This window comes from Camelus bactrianus, chromosome 1 (assembly GCF_048773025.1).
Source record: "Camelus bactrianus isolate YW-2024 breed Bactrian camel chromosome 1, ASM4877302v1, whole genome shotgun sequence".
Taxonomy (NCBI): Eukaryota; Metazoa; Chordata; class Mammalia; order Artiodactyla; family Camelidae; genus Camelus; species Camelus bactrianus.
The window spans coordinates 30,488,393-30,513,702 of record NC_133539.1 but is presented as its reverse complement, the minus strand read 5'-3'; the positions used below and the strand labels follow the sequence as shown (position 1 = coordinate 30,513,702).

The following is a 25,310-nucleotide window of genomic DNA, read 5'->3' as shown; positions in this document are numbered from 1 at the left end:
CAATGTCTAAATATATTTTGCTGTTGCTGATATCAGGACACCAGGTGAACCTAGCTAAACTAGGTTCTTTTCAGAAACCACTCACTTCTTTAGAAAATGTTAATTGGACACTATATTTATCAGTGACTGTCTAGGCTCTGGAAATATAGGAATGTATGGAATAAACATAGCAGGAAGCACACAGAGTTAATTTTCTTCTAAGATAATATAGAGAATAAAAGAAACAAGCAAAAATGTGGCAATTTTAGATAATAAGAATAATATTAAAGAAATACATTTAAAAGATAGATCTATCTTTAGGATAGATTCTTTAGGAGTTGTAGGATGAGAGCTAATTTACAGAGCTTGGTAACAAAACCCCTGTCTGAACAGAATTGAAACTTAAGTGATAAAAGATAAATAAGAGGTAAAAATTATTCTAGCAGAAAGAATTGCAAGTTCAAAGGCCCTGAGGTAGATTTATGTGCAGTATCTTTAAGGCACAGGCACAATAAAAGTTTGTCTGGCATTTCATGAACAAGGGAGAAGAATGACAGGAACTAACTAACATTGGAGATAGAGTCAGGGATCAAAGCAGTTGACACATTTTAGGCTTTGGTCTGGGGTTTGGATTTGCTGCATAAGCCCAAGAGGAAAGGAGAGCTTTAAGCCAAGCTTTAAGTGGTTTTGAACTTGGGTATTTTACATTGGAGCTGATGAAACTCTAGATCAAGTTTAAAGATATTAGCATTTGATGTAGAGACAAATATGACCATAAGTAGTGTTGGCAAATTTAGCAAACAAAAATAGAGGGTTCCAAATAATACTTCTAGTTTAATTATGTACTATACTTGGAACATATGTGTATCAACATATTATTTATTTATCTGAATTTCCATTCTGTCTAGGTACCCTAAATTTTATCTGGCAAACCTAAGATTCCTGACATTCTTTGGAGCACCAAGGGAAAGGACAGTACCACGGACTTAGAAGGGGAAGACTAGAAAAGAGCATTTTTATAGGACTGGGGAGATGGGAGGGAGAACAAACAAGTCTATGTTGAAGGTGGTCAATTTTGAGAAGTTGATCAGACATGCAAATGGAGATGCTTGAGAAAAGCTCCAAAAAGAAAAGAAGGTTGGAGCTACATTAGTCATCTGCATACAGATGCTATGTAAAGTTGTAGGAATACCTTAACAGTGCTGGAGAAGGAAGCAAGAGAGACAGGAGGCAGAAGAAAACAGGAGAGTGTGATTTCACAGAAATGTAGAGAAAATGGTCAACAGCTAAGTGGGGAGGGAAAATTTAGTAAGAAAAAGACTATTGGGCTCCACAAAAGAAGATCGTTAGCGTTTAAGTGGACGGATAAGGATGAAAGCCCCAGGTGAAGGTTAAGGATGGGGATTGAGGGTGGAATAAAAGGAATATTAACCATGCTGTGAAATTGTGTCATGAATGGAGAGTAAGAGAATGGGGTCCACGTGGAATGTAGGGGATCACGGGATCAAGAAAAGTTCTTTTTTTTTCAAGGTAGTAGGATTAACACACATTTCCATGTAGATGAGAATTTTTTGTTAGCAACAGAAAGTGAAGCAGGTTATACACAATGTTTCCAGACTAGCCAGTGTGAAATCCAGATCTCAGGTGGACAGTGTGCCCTTAAGGGGGATCAGAAAACTGCTTTTGTTGTATTAGTAGGAAGTGCAGAGGAGTTATCTGTAAGCCAGCAAGATAGTGACTTCAGTGGTCAGAAGATGAGTAGTCCTCATCTCATCAATATTTATCTTCTAACGGACAACATTTGAGGATTGCAGATGTGAATTATAAAAAAAATAAACATTTTAGGAAAAAAACACACACACATACATTCAATAAAGCCTGTTTCTTCATCTTTGGTCTGGTTCAAAGAACTCTCCTTGGAGCTTTCAGAACACTTCTATCCCAATGCAAACTATGTGGCACTTTAATTGTCATTCTATTTATGGAGAGTAAGTGTTATTTAGTATTCTTTTGTATCCCTAGTTAAGCTGTTAGCCCTTGGAAATTTTAGTGTGCAATAAATATGTGATGAATGAAGAGTCAAAAATTTAGCAAAGAAAGAACAAGTGCGTGTCTCTGGAATTTTGGACGAACTGTTTACCCTACAGCTTATAAATAGTTTTTTTTTCATAACTCACATGGAAAAAAATAAATAGCATGTATGTTTTGTATATTTGGCAAGTCACCACACTTTTCTAGGTTTCCCTATGTTTGACAAACTTTAAAAAGAATTTAAGAAAGTAATCTAGTTGATTAAAATTACAATATCTTATGCCATTTGTGGAGTTTTAACATCCAATGTTTCTTTTGATTTGTCACTTATATACAAAAATTGTCTTGATTTTCAAATAATATTGTTCAAATTTATGGTGATAGAAAATCAGAATCTAAGGTGTTACGTTCCACTGGGTGACATTATGGTGTTCAAACACTGATTTTAATTAATGAATGACAGATTCTATTGAAGTTTAATTTTTTAGTACATATCTTATAGAGATATGTATTGTTCAATGGTGATTTAAATTGAAGAGGTTTGTAAGTCACCACATAATGTTTTTCTTAATTATTCTGAAATACATTAGGGGCCCTCTGAAATGAAAGCCATATTTATACATACAAAGATGTTTATAGAATATCTACTTTACATGACTTTAACCTACACCTACTAAAATCCATATGATACTGAGAAAAAGGAGATATAGGCTTACTGCATATCACACAAGACTGTCGTGATTTATTCAGATTTTAAGGAAGTTACAAAAGCCATGTTGGTGGCAAAAGCCTGAGAAAATTCATGATGCTGAATTTTTCTTTTCTATTTGATATAAATAAGATATATAATTTTTCTTGATATGCCAATAAGAATGATTCAGAATATTTAAATATTAAAATTAATTTAGCAGTGTTATGATTATGTGTATCACTGCTAATATTTCAGAGAAATGAGACTTTTCTTAATCTGGTATTTTGAAAAATTAAACTTATTCTCGAAGTATGGTTTTTTTCAAAAATACTTTCCTATTAGCATGAATTAATGATGTAGTGTTCATGTTATCCAGTCCTATAAGGGAAGTAAATTAAGGAATATATGTGCTTTTAATAGTCATCTATAGTTAAAATTACCATTTATTTAACTTCAGTACATTAATGTGAATGAAAATGTAAGTATGTGACCTGCCAACTTACCCCTCCTGGTTATGAGTGGTGGTTTTGTTCTATCATTTGTGGCTGTAGATGCAGGCAGTCTCTCAATGTACACGTCCTACTTTTCTAAGATATCCCACTGGAAAAACTTAATGACCAGATAAGTTCTGCTGCCCAGAAGTCACTGGATATTTCGCAGCACCACTTGGAATATTTCTTATATTCACTTTGTTCATGTTCAACTTACGCTGTCAGTTTAGACAGGCGTTCTTGGGTACCACATGCCTCTGCAGCTTTTGACTTGGTTCTACTTGGTTCTACCTACCTTGGTTCTAACTCAGAAACAGAGTTCTGGCAAGAATTGCTGTGTGATATTATTAGACAAATATTTGGGAGGTCTTGCTTTAATTTATCTTTTCCCATAATTGATTTTGAAAAGATATAGTAGATGGTAGAAACCATTTAAATGTCTAAAAATAACTTTTACGCCAGATTAAAATATCACAGATATAATGTATATTTATAGGAGTTTTCTAACTTTCCCCTTGGTACATCAACATATGGAAAGAAATATATTCTTTCTTCAACCATTTTCTCATTAGCATCTCAGAATTTTACTCATTGAAACCATGCAGCAAAGTTAGGTGGTCTACCGGCAGGACCTTGCTACAAAATCAACTCCAAGCGCAGGGCTTTCAGAGAGTTCTAAATTATTAATTATATACTGTATTCTTCACTCCTATGCTGATGAAAATTTAGTCTCTGTACCCTCTGTGGGTTGTGCCTTATTGCTACTGTGTTATTATTATTTAGAAAGCATTTTGTGTGGGATCATCTTTCAAATATTTTTCAAGTCATGTCAGGTAAAACACAACTGGTTTATTAGCTTAATATGAAAAATAATCAGGCCTTTTCTAATTTTATATGATAATTATTTAATGTAGTATTTACGACTTGTATATAACTGATGATAAAATCAATGTTGATCAGTTGTTTGATCGGTTTAATTTGGCAAATCCTCTAATACCTATTTTTTCTCATTTGTGATATTTTATGTACTTTAAAAGAATATTTTCTCATCTACAGGGAGAATCTATAGATTTACATATACATCTAATTTAATGCATTTTTATATGAAGCAAAAACATCTCATTTACTGTTACATATTCAAATTAAACTCCAGTAATAATTCTAGTGCTATAATTTTTTTAAATCTGTATTTTTCCATGGTTGAGTTAGTCCAAATGTATGGTTATGAATAGGGCTATGACTAAGTTTGTTCAAGGATTTTTCTTATATTTTCCTTAACATAAAATTATTAAGTAACTTTTACAGGTCAATTATTTAAAAAAAATCTAGACTCTAAAATTAAGAAAAAAGGATAACAATTTTATATTTACTTCATCAAAAATTTACGATTACAGATGATAAAGAAACTTACCAGAATAGTTATAAAGAATAGACTATATGGATTTAACGTATGTATCTTTTCCATTCTTGCTCAAGAATGCAGCTATTTATACCCAAGCAATTTCATCAAGTAGTTCATATGGCTAAATGTTTTTAATCATTTAGTTCTCTTGTTTGGGCATAAAAATTATACAATAAATTCTTAACTGGCACTCATTAATGGTAATAGAGTTTGAGATACAGGAATAAAAACAGCTTAGAAAGCAAATATTTTCACCTGAACAAGGGAAAAAAGTATTATTTTTTCCCCCAGAAACTTATCCTAAGTTTCTAAGGACAATAATACTGTGCTTGAACTTTTGAGTAATTTCCTGTTCAGAGAAAAGCATAATTCTCTTCATCCTAGATATATACGTAAGAAAATCAGCTGGTGGCATTTTAGGCAAGTAAAGTGACTAGGAGGAGGAATCACAGAGTGGCTATTCAGAAGGAACAGAGTCTCAGTGAAAAGAGTCTGCACCTAGAACTGAGATAATTCCTCTCTTTCCCAAAGAAATAATAGAGAAATTTGACTTTTGAAAAGGGAGAGGATCAATACCTGGATTAGAACTTATATTATAATCATATCTAGACAATCACTTTGTTTATATCATTATTTTACAGAAATGATATTGGTATCATTTATGTTAGTTGAATTCCCAATGCTAATTTAGAAGAACATCTAACCCATAATTCCAGTTTCATCACTGTGCATCATGGGAGTTTGGTGTCTCACCTTTGAGGTGTGGTTTCTGGTTTAGTCAGCATCACCACAGGGTTCTCATTAGGAGCAAATGAGACAAGGGAGGTATATATACCTTGAAAACTATAACAGGAATAGTTGAAGGAATATACTGTAGTATTACATCATGCTCTCTGGAGAGATATCAATGGTTTGAAATTTCAGTAGAATCTAAACCTTGATCATTATACTTCCCCTTATTGCTGTTTTTATTAGCATTTAATTGTTCCATTTATTGGCATAACTCCTTTCATTTTGTGTAAAAATATTCAATCTAGATCAGAATTGAATTCTATTAGAATTTTTATGATCTTTTCTTTCTTATCATTAATCATTAATGTTCAACACATTCTAGTTAGTCTAATTAACATAATTCCACATAATTACAGGTGTGGAACTGACACAAGTTATTTCCAAGTTACTTTACTCATAACATATCAAAGGAAATTCTAAAATAATGTCATATCTCAATTTAAATATAAGAAAACTTGAATTTTTAAGCTGATTTTTTGATGATATATTTTTCTTATAGTCAAGAAACTGAAACACTCATTTTACATATGAAAATAAATATTAAATAGTTTTTCTCAAATTTTAATTAGTCAATTTTTATATAAGACATAAGGAAAATAATTTCTCTTCTAGTCATCCAGATACAATTTTTTTCCCACAAATATATACAGCATTTTGTCTGTCAGTTAAAATTTCAAAATATAAGGTCATATCATAAATGGCTTAGTGCAACCTACTGCAATTCCATTCGCGCTCTGATATTTGGGAGGAATTGAATGGGGATTTCCAATGGTAATCATTCTTTCAAACCATTATGTCCAGACCATTAAATGAAAGAAAAGAAAAAAGAAAAAGAGACAATTGCAACTACAGACTGGAAAAGAAAAAACCAAAAGGTTATTTGCTGATTTTATTTTAGGCTAACGATACTTGTTTATATTAATGGACTGAAAGCATTATAGTCTTTTTTAAAAGGTTTTCTCCCTGAAATAGCCCATCACCCAAAAAGAAACAATGCACCAAGTAACTTAATTATAAAATGTCAAAGCTTAAGAGCAAGCTTTCACAAAGCACCATTATGAGATTTCAATAGCACTGAGACCTGCTCAGGTTAACCTGCCAACTATGTCCTATTTGCAAGTAAAATTTGCCCTCTTTCCTAATCAACTGCTCTAGAGCTGATTATTTCCCATTTATTTAATGTTATCTGCCAGGCCTCCCAAATGTTTTAGTCCTTATTTTAGGACCATCTCAGACTCATTAGCCTTTTGCCTGACAGTGCCAATGTGACTGTCTGACAGCCTGAAACTTGGAGATGTTATGCCACTGAGTGTCAAGATCTTTCCAGGAAAAATTGTTTTAAAAAAATGAACATATATTTAAATAATGCAGAAAGGTAAAAAGCCAAATATTTTAAATTATGTCTGATATGCCAGAATATTATTTTTTTCAAATGCAATGAGAATAAAATGATGTTTGTTTTCCATGATTCTGGAAGCAGTATCCCTTCTGAAATTTTTCATCACCAAGTGTTTCTTTTGCAATAAGTTATATGTTACAAATAGTTTGTAGAATTACTTATCTTTGATTATAATTAATTATATTTGATTATATTTAGTTAAACATTAAAATACTATATTTGATCTTTGCCAAATAGAATAAAATAATAGCACTCTTACATGGTTTAATTTATTATAGAAAAGGTCCTGTATTATGGAAACACATTTTTCACATTTATAGATACATTTTAAGTTCACAAGGTCCAATTTAAATTTCCTATTTGCTAACTAAAGATTTTACATTTCTCAAAGAATCAAAAGAAATCCATCAGTGTTTAAACTAACCAGAACTAAACTAGTACAACAGGAAAAAAGGAGGGCTTCTCTGGCTAATTGTGAAAACATACTAAGTAACAAAATATTAATTTTAATATTGATCCAAGCCTGTAAAAATTAGTGATATGTTTACTTCTTTTAGATTAAGTTTTCATGTTATTTTGGGTGCCACCAGTATTTAGCTTTGATTGGTAATCTAAATTGGCCAGATCATCTTAGGGAAAACCTAAACCTTCCAACTATACTCTGATCTAGAGGAAAACAAAACAACTGAAGGAAGATAATAAGAATCTAATGTCATAAATCCATGTTAAAGGACCATAAAAAGCCCACTGTCTTATAACTTTGTGCCAGATATTTGAACACAATTATGTAAAGGTTGTGTTCAGTAAAGAACCTATCAGAGGTCACACAGGTAATCCTGACAACTGAAACAAGAACCAGGTGTTCCCAAAGCCTTGGATTTCTCCTTTATTTCACTGTTTACTCAAAATCCTATTGTGTGCATCTGTCCAGTCTTTAGCTAAACTACTCCCTGGTCATGTCCATTTTGTTTAACCAATGGCCTTGTAGGGATCGTAGCCTGACTCTAGCCCCCTCATGCAAGCTAATGCCCTAGATGCAAATATAAGCTTCTGAGATGACTTCCCCCACAGCCCTTTTGGTCAACAGTGTCTCCTGCCTCCCAGAACCTACATGCCCTATGTGCCCTTTAGATAAGGCCCTTGCAGGATTTACCAAAACCCCACTCTTTTGGTTTGAATTGACCAATCAGACCACAGCCAAGGAACCCTAATGCCCTCATCTACTGGATACTAATAAAGACTTATGTCGCCAGTCCTGTCTGCATTCTGCCTTGACCTTGCTGTGTGGCCCCTCAAGGCATGCCAATTAATTCTTCCAGAACTTAAGAACTGTGAGTTAAATAAACTTCTCTATTTCAATCTCTCTTTTGGTCTTCTGATGAACTGTGGTTTACCATCTGACACCCTGTGCTCCACTCAACAAATGTTAATAAAGTCATAACAGCATCCTATTATTATTATTATACATAAAAGGGGAAAATAAAAACTCAACTAACCTGACAACAACTATTTATATAAACATAGTTAAAATCATTTCAAACACAGGACACAAAAAGCACTTTACATATTAGATTGTGAATTCCCAAGATTCATTTTATAAGGCTTTTCAAATGAAGCTTACTTATACTCTTATCTTTAGTGTATTAGTTAAATAAATTTAGACTAAGATTTTTGCTTGCTGTATAAATTGTAGATCATGTGCCAATGACCTATCAGTATATAATTTCAGTAACTAGATAAAAGTCACTGGTTAAATCATGTTCCCAAAAAATCACTTTATATAGGGAAATAAATTTCAAATGGAAAACTTATGAATTATCAGCTAACTAGAACAAAAATAAATCTTCATACACAACAAGGAGACAAAGCAACACTAGTATAAATTCAAGATGCCATAGTTAACAGTGTTAAAAGCTTATAAGAGAATGATCCCGAAACAGCTGTTCCAATATGGTTCCAAGATGGCTGACACGTAAATGTCACCATACACCACGGAGAACACTTTTGTGATCTTTAACAGCAGAGAAGTTAAACTTTAACTTATGAATGAGATAAAATGCTAAAATAGGTAAAACAAGCTTAAGGAAATGAAGAAAGTAGTCAAGGTTACTATCAAAAGTTTTTAAACAATAAAACTCATCACCGATTTGAAACAAAGTAGTTCATAAATGGAGTATGAACAAGTGAAAAATGTCAACATATTTCAAACGGTTTTCAATACACACATGTATGTATATTCATCTATTCATGTATATAGATATCTGCATATTACTATCTATCTATATAAATCTGTATCTGTATATTTATATATAATCTATAAACTAAAGTGGAAGATAACGATCAAAACTCATTTTAAAGACTGATCAATACCCAAGAATCCTTCTAAGAGAAAGCCATCCAATGCCATTCAACACATACATGGATTGCACAAACATAAATCAGTGTTATATAAGTAGTTTTGGCAATATATTATATTTACAGCATCTAAACTATAAAACTACCCAAAAAAGTCACAGACCTCAACTTTAACATGTTTCAGAGGCAATAATCCAGAGAAACTGGCTCCTGCATTATAGACTCTTAAAAATATGGCCGTTTTTCTACAAGTTTTTTGCATTCTATTTCATTTTCCTTTCCCCTCACGTTTCATGCCGTTGTTTAGAATTGTGTCATGGTTTTATTTTCCTTATGTGAAAATTATATACCAATTCAGGGTTGGTTTTTTGGTGTCCCCTGTCCTTCATCCTGTCTTTTGGAAAGGAAAAGAAGCTGGACTTATGTTATAAGGTCAGGAGGGGTGAAAAAAGGCTACGGCCAAACTGACCTTTCTGCTCTCTGCATAGGCATTACGGAGGGGCTTACAGCAAGTTCAGCCTAGAGAGCTGTGACCACCCTGCTCTCACACTGAGAACAAAGACACCTTCACAGTATGCAGAAAACTTCTGCCACTCTTCCTTCCCTTCCCTGTGGGGAGAAACCTCTCTAGTGAGCCTTCTGAACATGACCTTCCAGCATGACAAGACAATCTTCAGGATACCATGCTGCTCAGATGGCTAAAGCCACTGCTTCACACTGTTTGGAATTTCACCCTTTGACATACTACACTATCTTTATAGTTTAGAAATTCCATCTTACAAGGGTCTTGGCTTTCTTCAAATTAGTTAAAGTTATGTCTTTTGCCTTTCTTAACTTTAGTGGTAGCCAAAATATTTCACATCTCAGCAGCATGGTTCTCAACCTACTTGCGCATAAGAAGGTATATGACTGTGGCAAATAACATATTTCCTTATCCTTCTTCCCTTATCACTTACTTGAATTCTTTTTTTTTAACATTTTTTATCGATTTATAATCATTTTACAATGTTGTGTCAAATTCCAGTGTTCAGCACAATTTTTCAGTCATTCATGGACATATACACACTCATTGTCACATTTTTTTCTCTCTGAGTTATCATAACATTTTGTGTATATTTCCCTGTGCTACACAGTGTAATCTTGTTTATCTATTCTACAATTTTGAAATCCCAGTCTATCCCTTCCCACCCTCCACCCCCCTGGCAACCACAAGTCTATATTCTCTGTCTGTGAGTCTATTTCTGTCCTGTATTTACGCTTTGTTTTTGTTTGTTTGTTTTTGTTTTTGTTTTTTAGATTCCACATATGAGCGATCTCATATGGTATTTTTCTTTCTCTTTCTGGCTTACACCATATACAAAAATCAACTCAAAATGGATTAAAGTCTTAAACATAAGACAAGATACAATAAACCTCCTAGAGGAAAACATAGGCAAAACATTATCTGACATACATTTCAAAAATTTTCTCCTAGAAGAAATAAAAGCAAGAATAAACAAATGGGACCTAATGAAACTTACAAGCTTCTGCACAGCAAAGGAAACCAGAAGTAAAACAAGAAGAAAACCTACGGAATGGGAGAAAATTTTTGCAAGTGAAACCGACAAAGGCTTGATCTCCAGAATATATAAGCAGCTCATACGACTCAATAAGAAAAAAATAAACAACCCAATCCAAAAATGGGCAGAAGACCTAAACAAGCAATTCTCCAAGGAAGACATACAAATGATCAAAAAGCACATGAAAAAATGCTCAATATCACTTGAATTCTTAAAATGAAAAAAATGCTATTAAAAAGACTTCTGATTCCAATGCAGATGGAGTAATAAGGGTCATATTTACACTTCTTCCTATAACAAACAAAAACAGAAACAATAAAAGAGACAAAACTATATCATTCAGTGGTTTTCAAAACAATGGCCAGCAAGCAACAAAAGACATTAAATCCTTGGATACTAGAGAGAAGTGAAGTAGTCTTAATATTAATTTCTGTCTCGGGAGAGTTTTAGAAATGGCACCAGGAAAAGGTGCCTAAGCAAAATCAGAGATCATAGTATTTGAAGAGAGAGAGTTAAGGGTGCAGCAAACTGAAGTAGAGTTTCAAGACAGAGTACCAATTATTAAAAAGTGGTACAGGGAAAGAGATCCAGAAAACTGCAGACATCCAGCAGAATATATCTCTTGAGTATTCAGCAGAATGTTGATCATTGTATTGCATATAATAAAATTACCTAAAACATAATTATGACTATTTATATCTCCCAGATAATCATGTTGAAATTTAATCCCCAATGTCATGATGGCATCCTTTTAAGAGATGGCACCTTTGGGAGGTAATTAGGCCATGAAGGTGGAGTCCTCATGAATGGGATTAGTGTTCCCATAAGAAGAGACCAGAGAGCTAACTTGCTCTTTTCCCTCCATGTAAGAATATAAAAATCTGTAGTCTTCAACCTGGAAGGCAGTCCTCACCAAAATCATATCATTCCAGCACTCTGCTTTTGGACTTCCAGTCTCCAGAACTGTAAGAAATAAATGTCTGTTGCTTAAGCCATCCAGACTATGGTAATTTGTTACTGCAGTTCAAACTACCTAAGACAAAAATTGATAATGAGAAGTGGGGTGTTGATGTAACAAATACTTAAAAATGTGGAAGCACTATTCCAGCCATAAAAAACGACAACATAACGCCATTTGCAGCAACATGGATGTTCCTGGGGAATGTCATTCTAAGTGAAGTAAGCCAGAAAGAGAAAGAAAAATACCATATGAGACCGCTCATATGTGGAATCTTAAAAAAAAAAAAGAACATAAATACAAAACAGAAACGATTCATAGACATATAGACAGAATACAAACTTGTGGTTGCCAAGGGGGAGGGGTGGGAAGGGATAGACTGGGAGTTCAAAATTTGTAGATACTGACAGGCATATTGCAGAATAGATAAACAAGATTATACTGTGTAGCACGGGGAAAAATATATACAAGATCTTGTGATAGCTCACAGCGAAAAAAAATGTGACAATGAATATATGTATGTTCATGTATAACTGAAAAATTGTGCTCTACACTGGAATTTGATACAATATTGTAAAATGACTATAACTCAATAAAAAAATGTTAAAAAAAGAAAAGAAAAAATGTGGAAGCAGCTCTGGAACTGGGTAGTGGCAAGAGGTTAGAAGAGTATTGAAAAGCAGGTAGAAGAAGCCAAGATAGGTGTGCAAGGATTTTTAAAGGCAAACCTACTGAAGTCTCAGAAATCTAAAGAAAGTTTTGTTTTCTTAGAGAATATAGAAATAATCATGTACAGTGTGCTGGTAGAAATGTGGACAGTAAAGGCCATTTTAGTGAGGTCTCAGGCAGAAATGAGGAACTGTTACTGGACAACAAAAAACAGATGATCCTTATTATACAGTGGCAAAAAATTGGTCAAACTGGATTCCTGTTCTAGTGTTTTGTGGAAGGGAAGACTCACAAGCAATGGGACCAGACATATAGGCCAGGAGAATACTTGTAAAGGAGCACTTTGTCCTCCTGACTGCTTAGAGTAAAATGTAAGAGTAGAGAGAAATGACTTGAAGATTGAATTATTAAGCAAAAAGGAACTAGAAATTAAATTTGGAAAATTCTCAGCCCATCCATATTGCTTAAAAATGAGAAAGCATGTTCAGAAGAGAATACTAAGTGTATAGCTAAGTAGCCACTGGATAAGGAGACTAGCATGCATATGAACCCTGGACTTAATCAACTACCCCAACAAGAAAACTGCAGTTTGAACTGAAGAAGAAGGAGACAGGACAGACTTAAGAAAGATTGTCAGGCTTTATAGATTTACAGGATGGGATTATAAAGCTATTTGGCTGTGAACATCATCTATTTACTAACATAAAGGAAGGCGATTCAGAGATTATCAGGGCTGCTTCCTCAGTTTCAAAAGTGGGGGCCATTGCCTCATTTTCAGTAAGGCAGTCAACCTCCTCCCAAAGCCATGGGGGCTTGATCTCTGGCCTGCAGAACTGTTAGGCAGGAACCTCTCCCACTCCCCTGTGGCAGCAGGACCACTACCCTAGTGAGCCTGAGGGGCAGAGCAATGAGCTGAAGAGTTTATAGCCAATACTTAAGATCTCATGCCTCACCAGGTTTTGGACTTGTTTGGGACTTACCATCATTTTCTTCTTCCCTTTTCCTCCCTTTGGAATGGGAATGCCTAACCTATTCCTGTCCCATTATTATATTTTAGAAGCATGTAACTTGTTTGGTTTTGCAAGTTGACAGCTGGGGAGAAATTCTGCCTTAGGATGAATCATACCTTGAGTCCCTCCCATGTCTCATTTAGATTATATTTAGGTGAGACTTTAGATTTTAGAGTTAATGCTGGAAAAAGTCAAGACTTTTGTGAGTGTTGGGATGGAATAAATGTAATTTTTATGAAAGAAGGACATGAATTTTGGTGGTCAGGGGCAGAATGTTATGGGCTGAATGCTTATGTACCTTCAAAATTCATTTTTGAAATTTAATTCCCAATATGATGCTATTTATTAGGTGAAGCCTTTGAAAGGTAATTCAGTCATGATGGTAGAGTCCTCATGAATGAGATAAATGCCCTTATAAGAAGAGACCAGAGAACTAGCTTTCTCTCTTTCTGCCTTGTGAAAATACAAGGATAAATCTGCAATTTGCAGAGTGTAAAGGAGAGTTCTCACCAGAACCTGACCATGCTGACACCCTGATTTCACACTTCCAGCCTCCGAAACCATGAGAAACAAATTTCTGACTTTTTTTTTTTAATGAGCCACCCACTCTCTGCTACTTTTTTATTGCAGCTCAGGCTGACTAAGACACAAGGAAAGAACTATCCAAAAGGTTTAAAGGGAACAGTGTCTGGCGCTCACAAAGGAAAGCTTCATAATTCACAAGATATTGGGAGAACTATCCAGAATGGTCTTGCCTCAGAAAGGGGTGTAATAACTAACCCTAGATTAAGTTCTCTTCTGGTCCCACTTAACAATTGCTAAAAGCAAGAAACAAAATAGTTAAGCATAATTACATTTTAGAGCAAAGCTCAATAATAGGTGTAGAACTATAAAATATCCATCACAAAAAAAGTAAAATATACATCTAGTGTATTAGTTAAGGCTCTCCAGAGAAACAGAAAAGGATGTGTGTACATCTGTCTGTGTATCTATGTATGTATGTATCTATCAAGAGATTTTAAGGAACTGGCTCAAGTGATAGTAGAGGGGCTTGGTAAATCCAAAATCTATAGGATAGGCTGGCAGTATGGAATTCTGCAGGCACTCCTTCCTGCAACTTGAATGAAAGGCATTTTCCTGGCAGAATTTCTTTTTGTTTGAGGGAAATCAGTGTTTGTTCTACTAAAGCCTTCAAATGATTGGATGAGACTCAGCCATGTAACAGGGTAATCTACTCAAAATCCATTCATTTAAATGTTAACCTCACCCCCCAAAAATCTTCACAAAGACATTCAGAATAATGTATGTTCAAATATCTGGACACTGTTTCATAGCTAATTTGACACATAAAATACACCTTTACATCAGGCACTCCATGAAAGGATATTCAGAACGCAAAGAAACAGGAAAATATGATCCCATAAGGCAGAAAAATTAATCAATTTAAATCAATTCAAAACTGACACAGGCATTAAAGTCAACCATCAAGAACATTAAGAGTTGATGTATCTATTGTATATTTTTAAAAAGTAGATTTCTGAAACAATAATAAAATTTATAAGCCTCTAGTTGGGCTAAGAAAAAAAGAGAGAGGAATCAAATTGCTAATATCAGAAAATGAGAGGTCACCATCACAGATCCCATGGACATTAAAAGAAGACAGGAATACTATGAAAAATTCTATGCTCATAAATTTGATAACACAGATGAAACAAATTCCTTGAAAGACACAATCCACCAAAACTCACACAAGAACAAATAGACACTATGAATATGAGTTATCCTTGATTCACTGAAGAAACTGAAGCAATAGTTAGTCACCTTCCAAAACAGAAAGCACCTTCCAAAACCCATATGAGTTTATCAGTGAATTCTACCAACCATTTAGGAAGGAAATCACATCAATTCTCTACACTTTCTTTCAGAAGATAGAAACAGACTGAATTCTTCCCAATTCATTCAATGAGTCCAGAATAATTATAATACTAAAATAAAAAAAATACTTAACTAGAAAAGAAATATACAGACCAATATCTGTCATGAACATAGATGCAGAAATCCTGAACAAACTAGTAGGGAGTTGAATCTAACAGTAAATAAAAAGATTTATAAACCATGGCTGAGTGGGATTTATCCCAGATATGCAAGGCTCATTCAACATACAAAAATTAATGTATCCATCATATTAATAGTCTAAAAAAGAAAAATCACATGATCATATCACTAGACACAGAAAAAAGTATTTGACAATATCCAACAACCATTCGTGATAAAATCTCACATAAACTAAGAATTAATGGAAACTACCTCAACTTGATTTAAAAAAATTCCAAAAAACTCACAGTTAACTTAATACTTAAATGTGAGAAACTAGAAACTTTCCCACTAAGATCAGGAACAAGGCAAGTATATATTCTCTCAACACCACATTTCAACATTGTACTGGAAGTCCTAGGTTATGTAATAAGGCAAAGGAACACAATAAAGGTATACAGATTGGAAAGGAATAAATAAAACTATCTTTGTTTGCAGGTAGTGTGTGTCTATGTAGAAAATCAGACAGAATTGACATAAACACTTCCAGAATAAGAAGCAATTATATCAAGGTTGAAGGACACAAAGTTAATAAACAAAATCAATTCTGTACAGGTTGCTATAATGACAATTACAAACTCTGATGAACAAAATCAAATAACTAAATAAATAGAAAGATATTACATATTCAGGGGTAGAAAGACTCAATACTGTCAGAATGTCAGTTCTTCTCAACTTGATGCATAGATTCAATGCAATCCTAATCAAAATTACGACAAGTTATTTTATGGATATCTATAATTTTTCCCCTAAATTTTATATAAAGTGGAAAAAGACTCAGTATAGCCAAGATAATACTGAAGGAGATAGACAAATTTGGCAAAGAGACACTACCTGACTTTAAGATGGTAAAGCTACAGTTATCACAATAGTGTGGTACACAAATAGATCAGTGAAACAAAATAGAGAGTCCAGAAATAAACTTTCATAAATCTAGTCAATTCTAGAAGCAAAGGCAATACCATGGAGCAAAGAATGTATTTCCAACAAATTGTGCTTAACATCTGTATATTCACATGTAAAAGAAGTGTATCTAGACACGTCTTAAAGCCTTCATAAAAATTAACTCAAAATGGATGAAATGACTAAATGTAAAAGACAAAACTATAAAACTCCTAGAATATAACATAGGAAAAAATCCTAAATGACCTTGTATATGGTGATAGCTTTTTAGATACCAAAAAAAAGGCATGTTCCATGAAAGAAATAATTGATAATCTGGACTTCATTAAAATAAAAAAATTTTGCTCTGTAAAAGATAATGACAAGGGAATGAAAAAATAAGCAACAGAATGAGAAAGTATTTGCAAAATATATACATATTATAAAGGACTATTTTCTAAAACACACAAAGAGATCTTAAAAATCAAAAAATAGGAAAACAAATATCTGGATTAAAAATAGGCAAAAGATTTGAATAGACACCTGATCAAATAAGACATAAAAATGGCAAATAAGCATATGAAAAAATATATCATACATCATCAGGGAAATGCAAATTAAAACAAAGGTGAAAACCACTACATACCTGTTAGAATGACCAAAATTCCGAACTCTGGCAACATCAAATGCTGATAAGGATGTGGAGCCAAAGGAACTCTCACTCCTTCCTGAAAATAATAAAAAAAAAATGGCACAGTCATTTTGAAAGACCGTTTGACACTTCCTTACAAAATTAAACACAGTCTTAAACCATGTGGTCCTTCTTGGTATTTACCCAAAACAGTTGAAAGCTTATGTCCACACAAAAAATGGCACAAGAATGTTTATGATGGCTTTATTCATAATTGCCCTTACTCAGAAGGTGTTTTCTGTAAGTGAATCGATAGATAAACTATGGTATGTCCAGACAATGGAACCCTATTCAGAACTAAAAAGAGATGAGCTCTCAAGCCATGAAAAGACATGAAAGAACCTTAAGCACATATTGTTAAGTTCAAGAAGCCAATCTGAAAAGGCCGTGTACTACGTGATTCCAACTACAGGACATTCTGAAGAAGGTAAAACTGACGAGAAAGTAAAAAGATCAGTGGTTGTCACAGGTTGGAGCAAGGCAGGATGAATAGATGGAACACAAGATCTTTTAGGTCACTGAAAATACTGTGTGATATTGTAATAATGGCTACATGTCATCATACAGTATTCCAACCCCACAGAATGTACAGCACCAAGAATGAGCTTTCATGTAAACTATGGACTTTTTTTGATTATGCTGTGTTAGTGTAGGTTCAAAGTTATAACAAATGTAACTCTCTGGTGGGGGATGTTGAAAATGGGGCGAGCTATGCACATGTAGGGGCAGAGGCTATATGGGAAAACTCCGTAATTACCCCTCAATTTTGCTTTGAGCCTAAAACTACTGTAAAAAAATCATCTGAAATAAAAGCTACTCATATGCAGTCATTCATAGATAAAGAAGGAACTTCTTTGGCCTGAAAAAAATGCTATCGATGAAAATAACAGAGAACACCATATTTCATAATGAATGTGTGAAGACATTCTAAGTTCTATAACAAAATAAATGTGGCTGTTCCCATCACTTATATCCAACCTCTATTGCCAATACTAACCAGTGCAATAAATCAAGAGAATAAATGAAAGCCTACATATTTGAAAGTAAGAAGTAATTTCCCCTATTTGCAGGTGATGTGGTCAATGAAATATACAAAAAAGCTCTAGAATCAAATTCAGCATGGATGCAGTATACCAGACCAACCTAAAATAATCAAATGTATTTCTATATGCTTATTAGCAAAAAGTTATTGCAAACTGGCTAACAATCTATTTATAATAGCATGTAAAACAAAATAATTTGGGGAAAATCAGACTAAATATTTTAGGATCTGTATAATGAAAACTATAAAATATTGCTGACCGAAGAAGACCTAGATAAAAGGAGATACATACTGGCTTTATTGGTCAGAATACTCAAAGTTGTTAGGATTTCAATTCCTCCTTAAATTGATCTATAGATTAATATATATCCCAATCAAAATTCTAGTAGGCTGTTTGTGGAAACAGAAAAGTTGATTGATTCTAAAATTCAAGAACAGGTAAAAAACAACAACACTGAAAAAGAAGAACAAAGTTGGAGGGTTAATGGCATTTAATTTTGTTTTCTTATAAAGCTGCAGTAATGAAGTATGTGTGGTATTGGCATAAAGAGAAAAAATATTCATCAATGGAACGGAATAGAGAATCCAGATGTATATCCAAATATAAATGGACAACAAAACTTGTAACCTTTTATTTAGAAACTATTATGAACTTATAGTAAATTGCAAAAATAGAGTACCTTGAACTCTTCACCTAGCTCCCCACACCATGACATTTTACACAACTGCAGTACAATGTCATAACAACAAAAATTGACATAGATTCAATTAGAACACACACCTTATTCAGTTTTTACCAGATCAGTTTTAGACAATTTTTGACAAAAATACAAAGGTAACTTAGTGGAGAAAAAAATTAATATTTTCAACATTTATTGCAAGAACAACTGGATATCCTTATACAAGTAAATGAACTTGCACCATATACAAAAACTAACTAAAATGGATGATGGACCTAAAAATGCAACCTAAAACTATAAAGCTTCTAGGAAAAAAAAAAAAACGAAAAATCATTGTGATCTTAGTTTCTTTCAATTAGGTTGTATCTATTTCCTTCATAAAACAATAAACATTCCATAAAAAGTGAACTTTATCTTTTGAAGATACTATTAACAAAATTAAAACACAAGCCATGAAGTGAATTAAAATATTTGCAAAGCATGCATCTAATGAAAACTTATTGTCCAGTATTTCCTATCCAAACTTGCTAATAAAAAAAAAAACAAAATATTTAAAAACATTAGCAAATTAATTGAACACCTCTTTTTTCAAAGAATATATACAGGTGGCATAATTTTTGTGAAAAGATGCTCAATATCATTAGTCATTAGGGAAATAAAAAATTAAGGCAGAATGATATACCATTGAACATCTATTAAAATGACTATACATTGAAGATAACTAGAACTGTCAAGGTTGTGGAAGAATTGGAACTATTATACACTTAGTAGGAATATTCCCTGGGACAAACAAAAAACAGTTTGACAGTTTCTTAAAAATTAAACATATACCTAAAAATAGAAGAGATTCATTCTATTCCTAGGTATTTACTCAAGGGAAAAAAAGTGTATCTCCTCGCAAAGCCTTCCACACAAATGTCTACAGCAACTTCACTGTGATAGTCGAAGCTGGAAACAATTCAAATGCCATCAACAGGCAGATGAAAATTAACTTTTGATAAATCCACATAATGGAAACTACTCTGCAATGTAAATTAATGAGCTACTAAAACATGCAACATGGAAGAATCTCAGAGAATTCTGTTGAGTATAGAAGCCAGTCCCAAAAAATTACATTTGGTTTGATTTTATTAATGTATATAATATATATAGTATATCTGAAAAGGCAAATTAACCTATAGTGACAAAGAGCAGATCAATTATTGTTTGGAGAGAAGAACAAGGAAGATGAGAGTGATTACAAAGATTATGAGAAAATGTCTGGGGGTGAAGGTAAGTTCCCTCTATTGATTGTGACGATGGTTTCATCACATGTGTCAAAACTTACAATCTGTACAATTTTTAAATATGTATTTTTTTCAAATGTTAATAATACCTCACAAAATATCATTTAATGAATTGAGCACTTGTTTGCAGAAAGATTCACTTACATTGCTATTTGACTTTCCCCAACAAACTATTTAACTTCTTTATTTTATACAAAATCATTTATATGTTATTATCAATCATTCTTCTATGTCTTAAGACTTTTTAAGTCTTATCAAGATATTAAAATAATATATGCCAAGCCACAGTTTCACTAAGAATCGACCGTTTGCATAGTCTAAAGGGAAAATGACTATTATAGTAAATTTGGAAGGCATTTTCTTTTAAAGAGCAATATATAAGGAATACCTTTAGTAATAGCTGCATGATTTCTACTGTTTAAATAAAATACTGAATAAATTATTAGCTTTCTTTGGTGTCTGTATTTTAACATAATAAATGAAAGGCTTGAAAATCTGGCTGCAACAATATCTACCATAAAACAACCAACCAACACAACAAAGTCGAGATTCATGAGAAATTATTCAATTTACTGAACAATCAATGGAATAGTGAGTCTTTAAATATACACACCTTCATAATTCACTGATTCATTGCAAGTTTATGATTTAAAATTTTAATGCCTAAGATATTCCATGAACAAATGAAATCAAGTAGGATAAAGCACTCAGATACGTTAGACAAAGACAGCAAGGGCGCGGCCACTATTTCTTTGTTATTAAACAATAAAAAACACAGTGTGAAACATAGGTTCATTGACCAAAGTACTATTTGCAAATTAAAGAAAAACTTCACTAAGGGGAAAAAAGTCAACTTTCTCGAAGATTAAATATACACACAGAGATACATAAACACATGCACATACATTTCTGTTAAATTTAAGTGTTTTGTAGGAATTAACATGTAAATAGAATTATAACACAAATATAAACACATTTCAGGATTGTCAGTTTCTGTCACTTTATGTAAAAGGATAACTATGTTCACTTTATATATTTTTCAAGTTTATATACTCACTAGGCTATATTAATACAACATTAAACAGTTATTTTAGTGACTCTTGCATATATTTTGTCTATAACAAGCCAAACAAAATTAACTTTTGGGGAGATCGGACCATTTTGTGTTGAAAATTGACATCTTCAGTGATACTTAAAAACAAATGATTCCTTTTCTCTCCATGTTGCATGCATTTCCTCAAATACTTATTATTATTGTCCTCACCTAACATTTTCAGTTGCCTAATTCCAAATACAATAATAATGTTCTCACTTGTCATTGTAATACTTTCATTTTTTTTTTACAATGTTTGAACGAATAACATTGTATTTGGGGCACCAAAATTTTAATTTTTATGATCAGAAAGTCTAACCTGGGAGGATGAGATACCAGGAATATTTTTAAGGAAGAGGAGAAATGTTCCAATGTGAACTAGCAACTAAATATTACATGTGTTTGTGAGTGTGTGTCTTTATAATTTCTAATTCCTTCAGAGGTCTGAGTTAAATAATAATTGCTTGATATTTCTGTAAATATTTTATTGTAGCCCTAGTTTTAGGCCTTCATTAAAATTTACAAAATCTTTGAAGTTTTACAGTGAAAATAATGAAATGTAACAAATAATTTCCTTGACTATGAGGCCAAGTTTATGGATATGCAACTAAAGTTTATATTTAAAATAGAATTAATGGATAATTTTAGAAGACAAGAGGAAATATGTATCGTTTTGTCAATTCTGCACTGGACTTTTTGATCTATGAATCAATACTTGGGTTGATACTTGGGTATTTATTGAAGAATTCAAAGCAAAAGATTTGAAACTATTCTCAAGAGTTCTGTATGAAGCACTAAAATGATCCTGTTAGAGCATCATCCACCATGACCCAGAAACTAAAAAACAGAAAGAAAATAAAATCATTTTATTGACATGTGCTTCACATTATCTGATATGCAATCTGAATCCCATATTGAGATACCATATGTGTGACATTTTCTGCTTTTTGTCCTTTTATAAAGTATTCAAAATGCTAATCAAAATATCAGGATTATGTAAAGGATTGTCAGCTGTAAGAAAATGCATTTCAGTTGAGTTCATCTTCCCTTAGGGGAAAAATAATCATCTGAATCACATTATGTATATTTGTAACCAAAGCCAGGAGGAGGATTTCTACTGTGGTGATTATTAACACCCTAACATGAGTTGAAAACCAAAGCAATTGATAGAATTTTTTTCCCCTAGATCCACAACTGTCAGATGTTTAAAAAGAAATAATTTATAATGTTTTTGAATATGTTTCTTCAGATTTTTAAAATAAGTCCATATCCATTGGGACAGTTTACATTTTTTTTTAAAGTTTTCTGCTTAAATAGGACAATTTATACTTTAACATGAAGCTTCTAAAGTTAAACATTTGGAATCAAAGTTTCCATTTGAAGTTAGCTTGTTTGCCTTTTCTTTAGCATCCACACTCTGCCTTTCAACTCCTCTAAGCCCAGAGAAAGTGGGAAGCAAATGTGAAAGATTTCGTCTCTTTTCTTGTCTTTCTTCAATTTCTGAGTGACCTGGCATAGTCCATATTAAAGGAGAAGTCACAAACTATTTAATCAAATAAATGGAAATAGTGATGATTCAATAATGCTGATGGGCTAATAAGTGAGGAGTCTGGTTCTTGGCTAAATACCATATGTGTTATGCAGTACACCAGAAATGAACAACCAGTAAATCAACTATACTTCAATTAAAAAATAAAAAGTCGTGTGTGATTTTTTCAGGCCCGACCAAAGGCAATTTCAAAGGCTATTCCTGGCAGGTTTCAGAGGGCAAAGCTACCCTCTTACACCAGACTTGCACCCAGCCTGTGCACTGCAGTCTCTGAAAGGAGTTGCAGTCAAGGATTCAGGGTCCGCAGTTGGCCATGCATTTTCTGCTTTTTGTTTTTTGTTTTTCGTACCTGTGCTTCTCTCCCAAGTCCTTCTGCTGAGAACTTTTTCTAGAGGGGACCTGGGAGAACTTAAAGACATTTTTCTCCACTCTGACTCAGTATGCAGCACTTTTCCAGTCCTAGCCCTTACTTACCAGTATCCTTCCCCGCGGGCCATCAGCTGGCAGTAGAAAGAGCCCTCTGTGCTGACCCTGGCCTGGCTCTGTGACATGGTGAAAAGTGGACAGTGAGGGAGCCAGCATGTCCACAGCAGTAAGTGATTAAAGACTGGAGGGTTATTTTCATTTTGGTTTGTTGTTTGAACTGACTATACCTACACTTGGCAGCTCAGTTCTAAAATTTCCCTTTGAGTCTTCATTATGTATTCTATCTTTTTGCAGACTTTCTGTGTTTTTTCTGAGACTGGATATTTTTTCATTCATTTCAGGCAGGCTCAGAATTGCTGGTCAAAGCATCTTTTTAAAAGTCCTGTCAGATAATTTTAACATCTCTGTCATTTTGGTGTAGGCAACTATTGATTGTCTTTTTGTGTTCAGTTTGAGATCTTCCTGGTTCATAGTATGATGAGTGATTTTTCTATTGAAACCAAAACCTTTATTATGTCATGTGACTCTGGGTCTTATTTAAGCCTTTTACTTTAGGTGGCTTCCTCTGACCCTGCACAGGAGTGGCATCTAGTGACAGCCCAATGGGGATAGAAGCCCAAGTTTCCCACTCAGTCTCCAGCCAGTGGAGGGGGGACTCCTCATCACTGCTGGGTGGAAATAGGAATTTCAGTTCCCCAGTAGCCAACCACTGATATTTCCCTGACTGGAAGAGCCAGGAGTGCCTTGTTACTACGACTCCCCAGTACGGCCTTCCGACACCAGTATGAGGGAGAGGTGTGCCAGGTGGGGGTGAGAGTCCAGTTCTTTATTTAGTCCTCTCTGGTCCCACTCTGGTGGGATGAGAGGTGGGCAGGCGGTGCGGGTAGTTCTTTATTGCCTAGCAAAAGTAGAGTTCTGCGCCCTCCACTTAGCCATTAATGACTTAGGTCAGTGTGGCCCGCAGGTGGTTTTGCTTGTTTGTTAGTATCTGCTTGCAATAGAGACATTATTTTCTAAATGCTTTCAGTCTTGCTAAGTTCCCCACTTCCTGGTCACTTGGCTATAAAGAGTAGGCTTTTGTTGGGACTCAGTGTCTGTGTCAACTGGCATTTCCAGATTATTGGATTCTCTAGCATTCATTTGGGTTAAATGAGGCAAAAAGAAAAGCTAGAAAATATAAAACCATGTTGGTCTTTGTGTCCAGAATTCAGTAGTTTTTCTGCCTACTTCTCTCCAACATGTCCAACTTTCTGAGTCCTCTTATGTTTATGTCATACATAATATCATAATATTCAAGGTTTTTACACTAACAGGCAGTTTTTTAAATTTTGTTTTGTTTTGTTTTGTTTTTACTAACAGGCAGAATAGAGCAAATATATCTCATCTTGGAAGTAAGGAGTCAACATATGTTACTTTTTGGTCAAGACTATTGAAACAGTGCAATTGTATTTAAATATAATAGTTTACTCTTTTGAATGTAAAGTTCAATATCATTTCATGCATGTCTGAAAGACTTTAAAGTCTTTAGGACATTTCCAAATGAATGTAATAAAAACTAACAATTTTCAAAAGTGTTTAATTTCTGATATGATATATATAATAGATAATTATATATATTTTTATATAACTTCAGAGAATATTTTAAATTCCTTTATTAGCTCTGTATACTTCACATGAGAGAAGAAAATAAAATACTTTTTTTTTTTCTTATCTGCATTGATATTGGTAATGAGAACAAAGGATTTCATCAGCATTTTCTGGTCTATTTTAGAAGGCGAAGCACTCCTTGCTTCTGCTTAGAATTATCTCACAACTAATCAGGTAAAAAATTGGAAATCTATTATGGAACTGAGCCAGATTTTTCTGTTCATAGTTTCTCTCTTACTTGAGACTACGTAAATCTTCTCCCTACTTTCTGCTGCCACTATTCAATTATAAATGTAGTGACTTTCACCTTTGGAAATGAGAAATAAGGCAAACACTGCCACTTTAACAAAAAAAAGTTACTATTGCTTTAATTCAGCACCATAATATAAATAACAGGTGCATCTAATTTGGTTTAATAATAACCACAACAACATTGAAAAATAAACTAAAGTTTCAGAAATCAAATTCAAATGTAACGATAATTTATGGAAAACCATTTTACCCTTTATGTACGAACACATAATTTCCACTTTTGTTTGGTATTTATTTGATTCTTCAGTTCTTTGATCAGAACACAGAACTGT

At 33.5% G+C, this 25,310-nt stretch overlaps 1 long non-coding RNA gene across 1 annotated transcript in view; it reads right to left on the bottom strand.

Annotated features, from left to right (window-relative positions):
• LOC141577524 (uncharacterized) overlaps window positions 1-25,310 on the bottom strand; it is a 366,010-nt gene that overhangs the window by 290,373 nt on the left and 50,327 nt on the right. Inside the window, exon 4 of the long non-coding RNA XR_012506664.1 lies at window positions 16,959-17,040. This is a non-coding gene — a long non-coding RNA (uncharacterized LOC141577524). The remainder of the gene's footprint in view (window positions 1-16,958; window positions 17,041-25,310) is intronic.